The sequence below is a fragment of the Sciurus carolinensis genome, chromosome 14 (assembly GCF_902686445.1).
Source record: "Sciurus carolinensis chromosome 14, mSciCar1.2, whole genome shotgun sequence".
In the NCBI taxonomy this organism is placed as follows: domain Eukaryota; kingdom Metazoa; phylum Chordata; class Mammalia; order Rodentia; family Sciuridae; genus Sciurus; species Sciurus carolinensis.
This window is the reverse complement of record NC_062226.1, coordinates 82876314-82890994: the sequence shown is the minus strand read 5'-3', so window position 1 is coordinate 82890994 and position 14681 is coordinate 82876314. Positions and strand designations below refer to the sequence as shown.

Sequence of the window (14681 nt, the reverse complement as noted above, 5' to 3'; positions counted from 1 at the left end):
AGCTGATTGGAAGTACTGGGGTCTGAATTAGAATAAGATGTATTACACACTTGTACAATTATGTCAAAATGGTTTCTACTGTCATGTATAACTAAAGAAGAAACTATTTAAAAAAAAAAGTTGATTGGAAGTTCCGTGTTCATTGTTCACGGTCGAGGCTTGTTTGCTGTTGGTTTTACTATACGATGCTGATTAAGTATTTTATAGGACAAATTCCAAGGCCGTATCACTCGCTGGTCTCTAGCTGGTGCTCAGTGTCCTCCTGCCACACTGCCAATCACAATGGAAGAAGAGATCACGGTGCTTGAGATTGACAATGGCTCTGGCATATACATCTGGTTTGCTGGTGATGAAAAGGTGCCACAACCCCCAGGCTGTGTCCCCTTCTGTTGCCCGGTGCCCCAGCCACCAGGGCATGATAGTGGGCAGGGACCAGGACTCCTATGTGGGCAATGAGCCCCACAGCAGGGCAGCATCCTGGTTTTGAAGTACCCCATTAAGCACAGCATCATCACCAACTGGGATGACAAAGAGAAGATTTGATACCACACCTTCTACAACAACTGTGCATGGCCCCCGAGGAGCACCCAGAGCTGTTAGGGCCCACCTTGAACCCCAAACCCACCAGAAGATGACTCAGATCATGTTTGAGACCTTTGACACCCTGGCTATGTGTGGCCATTGAGGCTTTGCTTACCCTGTATGCCTCTGGGCACACCACTAGCAATGTCATGGACTCTGGTTTTGGGGTCACCCAAATAGTGCCCATCTGTGAGGGTTACACCCTCCCCCATACCATCCTGCATCTGGACCTGGGTGGCCGGGACCTGACAGATTTCCTTATGAAGATCCTGACAGAGCATAGTTATATCTTCACCACCATCTCTAAGCTACAGATTGTGCATGACATCGAGGAGCTGTGCTATGTCACCTTGGACTTTGATCAGGAGATGGCCACTACTGCATACTTTTCCTCCCTGGAAAAAAGTTACACACTACCTGATGGGCAGGTGATCACCAACAGCAACAAGCAGTTCTGGTACCCAGAGGCACTCTTCCAGCTCTCCTTCCTGGGCATGGAATTCTCTGATACCCACAAAACAACCTTCAACTCCATCATGAAGTGTGATATCAACATCCACGAGGACCTCTATGCCAATACTGTGGTGTCCATTGACATCACCATATAAACCAAGGCATAGTTGACAAGATGCAGAAGGAGATCTCAGCCCTGGCACCCAGCACCAGGAAAATAAAAATTATCGTTCCCCTAGAGCACTCTCTGTGTGGACTGGCAGTTCCATCTTGGCCTCACTGTCTACCTTGCAGCAGATGTAGAACAGCAATCAAGAGTACAACAAGTTAGGCCCTTTTATTGTCCAATGCAAATACTTCTGGATGGATTGATCAGGTGCCAGGCACCTGCTCTATGGGCTGATTCTAAGTATAAATTTGCCCTGGCAAATGTATACACCTCATGCTAACCTCATGAAACTAGAATAAACCTTTGAAAAGAAATTTGTCCTTGAAGCTTGTGTCTGTTTCCAGCACTGGATCATAGAACTTGTTCTTGATTTTGACCTTGTATTCAAGGTAACTGTTCCCTTGGTATATGTTTAATGCCCTGTGCATATCTTTGATTTAAGCCCTTAGTCCATGTGGTGCCTGAGGTGAGAGCATGCTTACAGGAGAGAAGTTCATGGCTTGGAAAATCTGAGACCACAGCAGTGCTTGTGCAGGGTATTCATGTGTCGGCTGACAGACTATTCCAGGATTGCTCAGGCTGCCAAGAGTTCCTGGACCAGTTGTCACTTCTTGCTGATCTAATAGGGTGGGAAAGTCCTAGCCTTAGGACTTAGTTTCATTCTTAGTGATGTTTTCCCACCTGACCACCATTGGTTATTACTTGCCTTGAGTTGGAAATGGTTTGCATTTACACCTGTAAATTTATTCATTATGTAAGGTTTTTTGGTACTCAATTATTTAAGAAGTGACAACCAATTGTTGTGATTTTCTACTGTTATGAGAACATTAGGCCCCAGAAGCACTTCATTGAGTAAGGAAAACTAGAGGGCTATGGTAAAAAAATAAATAAATAAATTCCAAGACTAGTAATATTTGCTTTATTCTCCTGTTTAGTATGAAACCCTACCCCTGACGCTGCTTGCTGTTTTCCAGCCCAGAGAACCTCTTCTCCAAAGAACAAGTTTCTAGATCACAGCCCACATGGGAGAAGAAACACCTGATATTTTCTGCATTCTGGATATTTATCCAAGTTATCCTCTTGTTTTTAAAATTCCACCTTCACCTTCCACATTCAGTTACCTGGCATCACCATTGCCTGAGAATGGTAGAAATTCTTTGGAGGAAATCAGATTTTTTTCCCTGACCCCACTGACAACTTAAGATGTCACTTTCTCACATTTGTTGTATTAGAACACTTTATCTGCATTTACTTCTTAAAATTTTGTTGCTCTTTTATTGTTTTGTCCCCACAGGTTTCTGTTTTTAAAGATTATTGGTATTTTAGTAGAGGATTAGTAAGAAGTACAACTATATGCCTATGTTCAACCCACTACCTTTAAATGGCAGTCTCTATAACTAGTTGGCTATATAAGTATATAATGAAAGGGGATTTTTATTAAAATACCCTTGTTGAAGTCAAGAAGAATCTGTCTTTTTTTGTTTTGTTTTTTAAAATTTTCTATTGTAATAAAACATATTTTGTTTCTACTATATGGGGGGAAAATCCATGTTAATGTTAATGTTAATGGCTGCCCTAGTGTCTAATAAAATTTGCATAATTTCCAAGTTTATTGAATTAATAAATACCTTGTGAAATGTTGACCTCTTTTGAACTCAGACTTTGTTTATAAAACCAGTAACAGGGAAACTCAATTTGTCCTTTCTAGTCACAGTGATGAGACTTAGTTTGTTTTTACTACTGAGAACTGACCTATTACAGAATATTCTATGCATTATTAAGTCAGAACAACTGTACATATTCAGCAACAGTTCATCTTCTTAGGGGAGATCATCAGACAGATACTGAGAAGAAAATAATTTGGTAAATGCTTCCACTTTACTTACTTGGTCTCTCTGAATGGCTTCCTTGGGTCACTGCATTTTTGAAGAGTGAGTATGAGGAGATTCTATTTTCTCCTGAAGTGTCACTGCTTAGGACATCCCAGTACACAGAGTCATATTATAGCTTGCTGTAGGTCCACAGGTAAACATAAAAAAAAGAAAAGAAAAAAAGAAAGAAACTGGATTGATTTTCTGCTGTATTGCAATTTATGAAACATCTTGAAGCTAGATGACTTCCAAGTTCATGCATGCTACATGGGTTTTTGTTGTTGTTGTTTTATTTAGTGTTTATTTTCTTCCTGCTCCATACTCTGCACATCTTGTTTACCAGTATCTCAAGTGTGGTTTCACAGATACATTAAAATTTACAGTAAATTAGAAAGGTAATGTTTCCAAGAAGATTTAAAATTACTGGTAGTAAAAATAATGACCACAACCCATATTGGACCCTCTGGAGAAGGCTGAGGTTTTGCTTTTCCTGAAATGGTCAATTTTAGTTTGCAATTCAGGCTGCTTCTTGAGTGATGAGTGAGTTAAAGAGAAGGAGTTAACAAGCCCATATGTTTCAAGTTCTCCAATCTCATCTTTCTGATATAGATCCCTCATGTTTTTGGCAAAGTTATTTTTATGTCTTCTTTTTCTTAAATATCGTAAAATGCAAAACACCCTAATGGTTGTTTGGTCATTTATATTATTATTTATAAGTAAACACTTGTTACAATAGATATGCTGTCGTGTGAAGGCAATTTGAGATGTCACGACAACTTTAGATATTTAATGATCTCAGTGTCAAAGACATAAAGTTTCTCAAACCCTCTCCATTTTCTTTAAAAAACTCTTCCTTTATTTTTAATATACAGTCAAAAGAAGGTCTCACACACTGCCTTCAGTTAAAAGGTATCAAGTTTTTAGTGACTGTCAATTATTTATTAATTTGTAGTCAGTTCAAAGGAAGAAAGAAAACAAATTGGGGTGAGGGCTATAGTTCAACTTTGCCAGCTTCCCACGTGAATGCTCTTATTTAAATTAAAATATTGGCTTTACCATTTCAAGTCCATAGAGACTTCTTTCCCCACAATTCTGTACAGTATATAAAGCACAAACCTCAAAGCATTTCAGTGGGCACATATTTGGTGGTTGAAGCACTTTATCTTCCAAGGCACATTAAAAGAGAAATAAAATCCTTATTGCATTCAGACCCTTTGGCTGAATATAATATAACCACAATGAAGAGTAACAAAACTACTTACAGGTGAAACTCAAAAAAGTTTTACTGTCAGGTGAGCATGGGCTTATTTAAGAAGTCTGCCTCCATGATTTGTGAAATGGAATTGACTCTTCAACAAACTGCAAGACTGAGCACCAAATTAAAGTGAAATACCTTTTTGAATTTAGTTGTACCTCCCATCCAATTTTTTAAGTTAAATTAATAAAAAATGGATCTAACCTTTAGTTTTCCTTATAATAAAACCTATTTATGCAGTTTTAAACTTTAAAAGAAAGAGCAATGTACATCTTGATCTTTTCCACACTCCTCTCATAAATATTGCTTTCCTATAATAATCTTTTGTGCAAAATGACACAAGACTATTTGTTCCTAAACATCTGATGTAAGATTTGCTTTAGTGAGGATTCAAAATGAATCAAACTTTCCCCCATACTCATTCTAAAAGAAAAAAATCCAGACATAAATTATAAGCAGAATTTAGTTTAATTAGATGCATATGTCTAGCTTTGTGATCTGTCCACATCCTATGAGTATTTCCAGCTTTGGAGTTATAGAACTATTACAGTTACAAACCAAAATGAAAACTTAGACTTGCTTTAATATTGGAGTGGGATATGACAGCTCGTCCAAATACAGCGATTTTCTCCAAATGTTTCCAGACTGCCAGGTGTTTCTCATATGCCCACTGGGTGGGAGGCAGGAATACAGTGTTGAAACAGTGTCTCCTAGACTTGGTTCTCAACACCTCAGTGAGCACGCTGGAAGAAGGAAGGTTTGGTCCAAACTGGAAGCCGTGCTCAGTTTTTCTGGGGTCTATCTCTGGAAACTCACATACAATTTTTTTCTACTGCCAGCAGATATAGTCATTTGAGACCAGCATCAGAAGAAAACCTCAGTCAGGGCCTTTAAACCCATGAAAATGAGAAATAATCATGCACAAATTCTGACTTCGAATCTTTCAGCAATGCTTTATGAGCCCAGTGATGTACAGCATTAACCTTCAAGGGACTCAAGGCAGAGCACATAAGAATGTTGAAAAGGTCAGACCCTCCACCATAATTACTACCAAAAATTCAGAGGATACTTTCAGTGTTAAAATTTCCCAATTATTCACACTTACAAAAACATCTAACAGCATTAAAGAGGAAAATGACTTTCTCTTCCAGTTTTTAGTTAATTGGGCAATGCTAGCTGTGCTTGTTAGCAAATAGATTATACTCATTGCATTCTTGTCTGCCATGAATTCTAAGTACAACTGTGATTAAAAGGGACTTTATTTGTTTTGCGTGTTATAAAAGCCTATACATTTCTTCGAGGGCATAAAAACAGAGGCCTAAAACAAAAGGTTTGGAGACCACCTGGATTTTCTATGAAGACATATATTCATTCATTGAAGTAGTTTTGTTTTAATGAACTTGTCCTTTTTCGATTTTAGAAGACCTCTCATTTTACAAGACTCTCTAGTACTAAAGTCTCTCCTTTCTCATTGTCTGGTGCTCTCAGGAAACAAACTTGTTTCTGCAGAGTGCTATAAAATCATACCTAAGGTTTAATATTAGACTATATTTTTCACATACTCAATACACCAGCAGTGGGGATGCAGGTTATATCACTAATATTCAAGGAATAGCAGGAAGAAAATCTGTTATACCGCTTGGATCCTTGAGGATCCGAATATAGGTTAAAGTAGGAGAAACTTAGTCCACGATTACATAGTTACCTAATCTGTGAGGTAATTTGGAATTTTCCAATGGTGGGAGGTGCAAGTAGGGGAAAATACACATATTTCTATTATAATGTAAAGAACTAGGCAGGTATAATAGCTGTAATCCCAGCAACTTGGGAGGCTGAGGCAGGAGGATGGCAAGTTTGAGTCCAGCCTCAGCAATTTAGTGAGACCTGTCCAGAAGTTAAAAAAAATAAAAATAAAAAGGGTAGAGGATGCAACTCAGTGGCAGAGCACCCTGGGTGCAATCCCTTGTACTGCCAAAAAGAAAAAGATTTCAAATGAAGATAAAGGTCTCTATTCCTATAGATCTGCCCTGTTAACTTATCTAGTTACTAGAATTACTGGGATTGTCCAGTAAGTCATTTATTCAGTAATTCTTCTAAATAACAATTATTAACTATTTTCTCTGTCCTTGGCATTCTACAGTGTTACAAGAAATAAATAGGGATCTATCCATGTATATATAAATATAAACAGATTTATTAGGAAAACAAACATTATTTACATGATTATTAGAAGTCAAATATTATATATAGTATATATTTTAAATAATATATATGGATACATATGCACACACATACAATCCATTGGAAAGGATCATACCCATCATCCTATATCCCACAAAACAAAACAAAAACATCATGATATTGTTATATTAAAAGGTAGGAGGGAACTCTAGGATCTACATAAAAACATTCCATTTAGGGTATTCAAGGGTGCTTCCTAGAGAAGGTAAAATTTTGGCTGAATAGAAATTTGAAAGACAGAAGCAGGTATGGAAGGAGTTAATTAGCTGAAACTCAGCAATGGAGTAGACAAGTCACATTCCCCACAAGAGAGTTCTCCTGTACTTCTCTTACAGTGATCACCAACTGGACCAGGCACATAAAAGGCTACCATAGCTGTCATCTCTAAAAAACATTACCACTTCTGTCTGCAAAGGTAAGAAAGCAGAATTATAGTACTTGCTATTTATAAAATATAAGGGCAATTCTTATCAGATTGGTGCTACAAGAAGAAAAATTTAATATTTGTAATGTTTATATAGAGATTTATCTCTGAGACGTTCCTCTCATATACATTATTTCTTGGTATAATCTAATATTTGCTAGGAATCTTCCTCATGTTCAATACTTTTTAGAACTGTAATAAATAATCCAATTCAATTTAAAAAATAATAATGTTTTCCTCCAAATTCTAATAATCCTGTGATACGATCTGTCCCCAGTTGTGGCTACATGTAGTAATTTCCTTTCTTTTTCAATTTCTTTGTCAAGTTCTTTTTCTTGTCCCATTAATTTTTATATGTGGTCTTTTGGTTCAAAGGGGTCACAGGAGGTTGGTCAGTTTCTTTAGAATTCATAGTTTTGTGATATCTTTTCAATTTATTTATTCAATGTTCCAGATATTACTCTTCTAAAATATTACATAAAACAACTAAGGAACATCCTTGCTGACTGGTCGTATGTGTCATTTGTACATTTAAACTTAACTGTAATAAATCCTATGCAGGAGTATTTTAGTTTCTTGGTGGTGGTGGAAGGATAGGTGTGGGGAAGGCAGTGTTGCCCACATGTCTTAAAGCTTTGGAGGATGGTAAACCTCTTTTCTTAAGTAAACTTCCTCTCCAAGTTTATAGTTATAATGAAATAAATATTTCATTACCATGAGCATTTTCACTTATGATTTGGGAGTTGACTTTAGTAGTCATTATAGCTGGATTTTGCTGTTAATCTTTTGTAAGTCTGGATAGAACTATCTATATATATCCTATTTAATAAGAGCTGTATGTTTTCCTTGCTAATGAATATGCAATACACCATTCTTCAACTTCCCCTTCCCAGGAAGCACCCTAAACACCTTTTAAGAAGTTGACCCTCTACCACTGTATACATGGTCTGGAGGCTAGGTATTACAGACCAACCTTCTGCGATGGCCCCCTTCTCATGAAAGTTACAGCGAGGGGATGAACATTGGACCCAAACATGGACAATCAGATCCAGAACCTTGGGTGTGATGCAAGGACAAAAGTGTGGGTGGTCAGATCACTGGAGTGTCAGTTGCGCTGACAATGGTGGTAGTAACAGCATCAGTGGAAACAGCAGGGCCAGTGAGTGCTTCTCACTAGAGGCACTTGGAGTCTGAACTTCACTGCCATTCTGGTTGGGTAACACTCCTTGTTTCCTGAGTACTTTAAAAATTTGGTTCCCTGGCCTTTGACTAATTCTGTGTTTCTAGTATATATCTTATACCTCCCTTAACAATTCAAGTATTAAACAAGATAACCTAAAGATAGTTTGGGTGTTTTGCAACCAAGAACCTGAATGGATTTAGAGAGTTTCGTGATGAGAGCAAATTCACAGGAAACAGAAATGATACCAAGATCTTGTTGAGTGGCTAGAAGAACTAAAAATCCATACTGTTGGAAGTAAAATATGAAGCACAACCCACTTTCAATTATTAAGCTGTTAAAGTGACTATAGAATATATACTAGTTTTGTATCTGTGTCATTTTCCTTGTTTTTGTAATTATGCCATATTAGGTGAAAGAATTCCTTTAAAAGGAAATGCACACTGAAATTGTTAGGAATAAAAGAATTATGTCTGCAACTTAAAGAGTTCATTTACAAAAAGTATAGATAAATGAGTTAGACAAGAATGAAAGAAGAAAGGAACAAAGCAAAGTGGAAATGAAAGAAAGATGCAAAGAGCAAATTAAAATAAAAACATTAGAAATATGAGATAAGGGGTATACCAGTATCTGAGGCTTCTTTGCATTATTCTTGCAACTTTTCTATAATTTTGATATTGTTGAAGTTTTTTAAAAAGTCATGAACTATAATGTTTTACAGGTTTATCTAAGCTATTTTCCTTTTCTCTCATAATTGATGAAACATCTCTGAGAAGTTAAGCAAGTTGCTCAACATCACATTGCTTCAAAGTGGTAAATGCTCTCTCCTGAAAAGGGTCTAAGAACAATGCAGAGATTGAACAAGAAGTCTTGTTGATGTTCCTGCTGATGGGACAAGAAGAGTTAGGTGCAGTTCCTAAGAGAAAGGTGGGAAAAAATGAATTGAGGAAGGAGGATTCATTATGGACAGATAGGCCTTTGGGAATTCTACAAAAAGGAATAGAACAAGGAGGGGAGTGGATGGAAGAATGTCAAGGAGAGAAGAACAACTGAGACAGATCCCAATGCATACAGTACTTGTAATACAAGCATTTACAAGTTGGGTAAAGTGGCTCAATGGTTGTCCTGTATCTTGTATGGAAGCTGCAGATGCCTATTTCATAATGGTTACAGACACAAGGTCATAATATAGATCTTATAACATGAACTATTATATTATATCATTGTATATTAATATTATATTATATTACTAGTTAGTATCTATTTCCTCATCAATAAAATGACAATAGGTCTTTGGGAGTTCCAGTGAAGATTAAATGGCTAATTATGATAAAGTACTTAGAATACTGTTATGTATAAATTAAATGTACAATATATATTAGCAATTAAATTTGAGGGCAGATAGTAGATATATGCTTGTCTTGTTTCTCTTTAGTTTGCCACCTTTATTTAAAATGTACATTTATATTTCCTAATGTATGTAAAGAAGAGAGAGCACTGGGGATTTTGAGAAAACCAAAGAGTTCCAGAAACGGTGTGAACCATAACAATATTAGCAAGAACTGATAAGTTCTAATGGGCACTCGCAATGACCAATGAGTGTGTTGGAAGAAGATGGGTTGACCAAAACCTCAGAAAAAAACAAAAAAACTTGAACATGCATAGCTTAATCTCTTATCTCCTGGGATACACTGGCTCTGATTGGCCTTATTAATTATGGCAGTAATGAGGCATTCTGAAATAAAGAGACTAATGTGGCTGAACCTTTGTTCCAATCAGGTTCTAGGATTCTGAGTATTCAGTGGTGGACAAGAGTGCCTCATAGCATTTATATTCTGATTATAGAGGCAGATAATCAATAAGTAGCTATGTAATATGCTTATAATATTATGTTAGTATGTCACGTAGCCATGAGTTAAATTAGGAATGATACAAGAGGGTTAAAGAAAGCAAACGTCCTTTGCTCCAGGTGTGGCTGCCCCTGAAGCCACTGCCACCACCCGGAGGTCACCTGGATGTTGCTGCAGCACAGTCTCTGTCACCCCCACCACAGCCACTGCTGCCACTGACCCCCCACCCACTGTCACCGACCCCCACCTGCTGCCACCAATCCCCACCACTACCACTGCTACCACCACACATAGGTCTGCTGCCAGGGAGACTTAAGGTTTGGTAGCACATGGCCTGAGACCCAGGCCAGGGCATGGGGGATTGAGGTGCCAGCAGGTTTGCAGCCACCACAATCTCAGGGCACAGCTGTCCCTGTCTGGGATGCCAGCCAGGAGCTGGAGGTCCAGTGGTGGGGTGCCTACGGGTTTGGCTGCAGCTGGGGTCTTCTTTCTTGGCATGCTTGTGGCCGCCATCCTGCTGCTGCTTCTCAGGATTGATCTTTCCTGGTGGACTCTCTGCCAATTCCAGAAGCATTGAGATCTTGGGACTGCAATGTGGTCGAGCCTGGGGAATCTGAAGCCTAGATAAGTAGGATAGTGACTGGGTCTGCCAGGGTTGGTCTGGGCCAGGCTATCCTGTGAGAACTCAGAGAGAGGGCTGAGAAACTTTTGAACACTGAGAGACAGTTGTTCAATGATCCATTGAGATTTATTTTATTTTTATTTTTTTCTTTTCTAACATCTCTCTCTACTATATTTGGAGCAAGGTATTTTTCATACATCAGTTTTTTGAGGGTGGTAATACATGAATGGTGTTTCACAGTTTGGTTGTATATTCTTATATTTTTAATTTCTTTCTCTTTGTATTCTTCCTCTCACTTGTCTGTTTTCCTGAATTCTCTTTCTACCTTTTCTCCACTTAACAGCCAATCTCTGTTAGTTCCTCTTCCACTCTTCCTGTGGATTTTTACTTCTAGCTTCTCTCTTCTTCCCTCATGAATATCACATCCTACAAGATTTCTGTGCTCTCTTTATCCATCACTTGACATTGTAAACACTTTTAGCAAATTTTCTGTTTTTACTGAAGACAGTGATTGAACTCATCATTTCTCTTTACTCCAAAAAAGCAATAGATGCCTTAGGGGGAGCTATTAGGTTTAAGCCTATATATTGTTTATGCTGGGTGCTATTGATATTGGTGTCCCCCTTAAAGGCAGGGTACTAGAAAATTCAGAGACAATATTAGTCTATTGGGTAGAATCTGTACTGCCTCAGATATATACAAATAGATGGGAATGCACCAACAACATGAAAAAATAGGAGAACAAAGTGCCCCAAACAAACCAAGATGCTCCAAAAACAGAATCCTTTGACAACACAGTAGAATGTCCAATAAGGAGTTTTGAATGTACATAGTTAAACTGATCTGCAAAGTAAAGGATGGTATAAGAGTAAAATGAAAGAGAAAATACAGGAAGTAAAAGATCACTTAAAAAAAAAAGAGAGATTCTGAAAAACAAAAAAACTAAGTGGAAATCTTTGAAATGAAGGAATCAATAAACCAAATTATAAATTCAATGGAAAATATCACCAACAGACTACACCATTTGAGTCAGAACCTCAGGCAATGAAGACAAAATATATAATCTTGAAAATAAAGTTGACCATGAAGATAGTAAGAATTCATTAATGGAACTTCTAAGAATTATAGGATAACATGAAAAGACCAAATTTAAGAGTTATCAGGATAGATGAAGGAGCAGAGATACAAACCAAAGGAATGCACGATCTTTTCAATCATATAATATCAGAAAATTTCCCAAACCTAAAGAATGAAATGGAAAATCAAATACAAGAGGCTTACAGGACCCCAAATGTACAAAATTACAGCAGACCCACACAAAGACACATTATAATGAGAAAGACTAAAATACAGAATAAGGATAAAATATTAAAGGCCATGAGAGAAAAAAAACAAATTATGTATAGCGAGAAACCAATTTGGATCTCAACTGATTTCTCAACACAGGCCATCAAAGTTAGGAGGTCATGGAACAATATATTTCTAGCTCTGAAAGAAAATGGATGCCAATATGACCTACCCAAACTGAATCAGGAGGTCATACACAATTTAAACAGAAAAATTTCAAGTAATGAAATAGAAAACATCAAAAGCCTACCAACCAAGAAAAGTCCAGGTCCAGATGGATTCTCAGCAGAGTTCTACAATATATTTAAAGATGAATTAATACCAATACTCCTCAAATTAGTCCATGAAATAGAAAAGGAAGGAACCCGTCCAAACTCATTCTATGAGGCTAGTGTCACCCTGATACCAAAACTGGACTAAGATTCATCAAGGAAAGAAAACTTCAGAGCAATATCCCTGATGATGATCATAGATGCAAAAATTCTCAATAAAATTCTGGCAAATCACATACAAAAACATATTAAAAAGATAGTGCACCATGATCAAGTGGGCTTCATCCAACGATGCAAGGTTAGTTTAGTATACAGATATCAATAAATGTAATTCATCACATCAGCAGACTTAAAGACAAGACTCATATGATCATCTCAATAGAGGCAGAAAGAGCATTTGACAAAATACAGCACCTCTTCATGTTCAAAACACCAGAAAAACTAGGGATAGTAGGAACATATCTCAACATTATAAAGTTGTGTATGCTAAGCCCATGGCCAACATCATTCTAAATGGAGAAAAATTGAAAGCATTCCATCTAAAAACTGGAACAAGGCAGGGATGCCCTCTTTCATTACTTTTATTCAACATAGTGCTTGAAATTCTAGCCAAGAACAATCAGACAGATGAAAGAAATTAAAGGAATATGAGTAGGAAATGAAGAATTCAAATTATCACTAATGCTAATGACAGGATTTTATATTTATAACATTCAAAAAATTCCACCAGAAAATTTCTGAAACTAATGAGTTCAGAAAAATAGCAGTATATAAAATTGACACTCATAAATCTAATGCATTTCTATTCATACATGATGAATACATTGCAAGAGATGTTAGGAAAATTACCCAGTTCAAAATAGCCTCAAAAAAAGTAAAATATTTGGGAATCAATCTAACAAAAGAGGTGAAAGACCTTTACAATGGAAAGGACAGAACACTAAAGAAATAAATTGAAGAACTTGGGTGATGGAAAGACCTCCCATGCTCCTGGATAGGCAGAATTAATATTGTCAAAATGCACATGTTACCAAAAGCATTATACAGATTTAATGCAATTCCTAATAAAATCCCAATGACATTCTTCATAGAACTAGAAAATGCAATCATGAAATTCATTTGGAAAAATAAGAGACCCAGAATAGCCAAAACAATCCTTAACAAGAAAAGTGAAGCAGGAGGCATCACAATACCAAATCTCAAACTACACTACAGAGCTACAGTAACAAAAACAGCATGGTATTGGCATCAAAACAGACATGTAGACCAGTGGTACAGAATAGAAGACACAGAGAAAAACCGACAGAAATACAGTTATCTCATACTAGACAAAGGCACCAGAAGAATGATGCTGGGGAAAATGAAAAGCCACATGTAACAAAATGCAATTAAACCTCTATCTCTCATTCTGCATGAAAATGAACTCAAAGTGGATTAAAGACTTAGGCACAAAAACAGAGACCTTGTGTCTAAGAGAAGAAAAGGTAGGCCCAAATCTTCAACTCACAATATATACTATATACATACGCACATATATATGTATGTGTGTGTGTGTGTGTGTGTGTGTGTGTGTGTATATATATATATATATATATATGGGTATGTGTATATATATTTAATATTCCACCATATACTCAACTTTAAAGAATTGTTGTGACCAGTGTGACCAAATCTCAGGTCTAGTGAGGGATGAAGGGGGATTGGAAAATAAAGATTCACAGACACAGATCTTGAAGATTAAGCTGGGATCAGGTGGAGCTCTGCTCTCTGATGGAGATGCAGATCTAAAGAGTTACATCAGTAATCTTTATTTATATATGTCTCATTATCAGGTTAAAAACTATGCAACCATTACTCTTTGTATTCAGGAAAATTACAGAAACTAGGACATCCTATGTAGCTTTCCTACAGTTGCAATCCATAGTTGCAAAGTACAAAATTAGGAACTTTGTGTAGCTCTCAAGAAAGTCCATTGTTTAAAGTTGCTATAAGGCAGGCGGGAATAGGAGAAGAAGAGCTGGTGAAACACTGTGACTGTCTAGCATAAGAGTTCCTTCTTACTTGGTGTTATGTGCCTGAGATCAAGATTAGAACTGATAGGGCTCTTGCGCAGAGGCTCGTCATGCAGGACATTGCTATAGAAGCTAAGCATCCTGTGCCTTTGCACAGAAACATTCCCAAGAACCAGGCATGCCACAATCATGAGGGTCAGAGACCCCATCCTCTATCACCACTCTCAACAAAGAATGAAATTATGGCATTTGCTGGTAAATGGATGGAACTGGAGAATATTATACTAAGTGAATTAAGTCAAACCCCCAAAACCAAAGGTCAAATGTTTTTTCTCTGATATGTGGATGCTAATTCACATAAGGGGGGTGTGGGCACTAGGAAGAATAGAATTACTTTATATTA

General features: G+C 37.2%; 1 pseudogene; it reads left to right on the top strand.

Annotated features, from left to right (window-relative positions):
* Nucleotides 1-282: 282 nt before the first annotated feature.
* LOC124964166 (actin-like) lies at nucleotides 283-1438 on the top strand (annotated as a pseudogene).
* Nucleotides 1439-14681: the final 13243 nt, after the last annotated feature.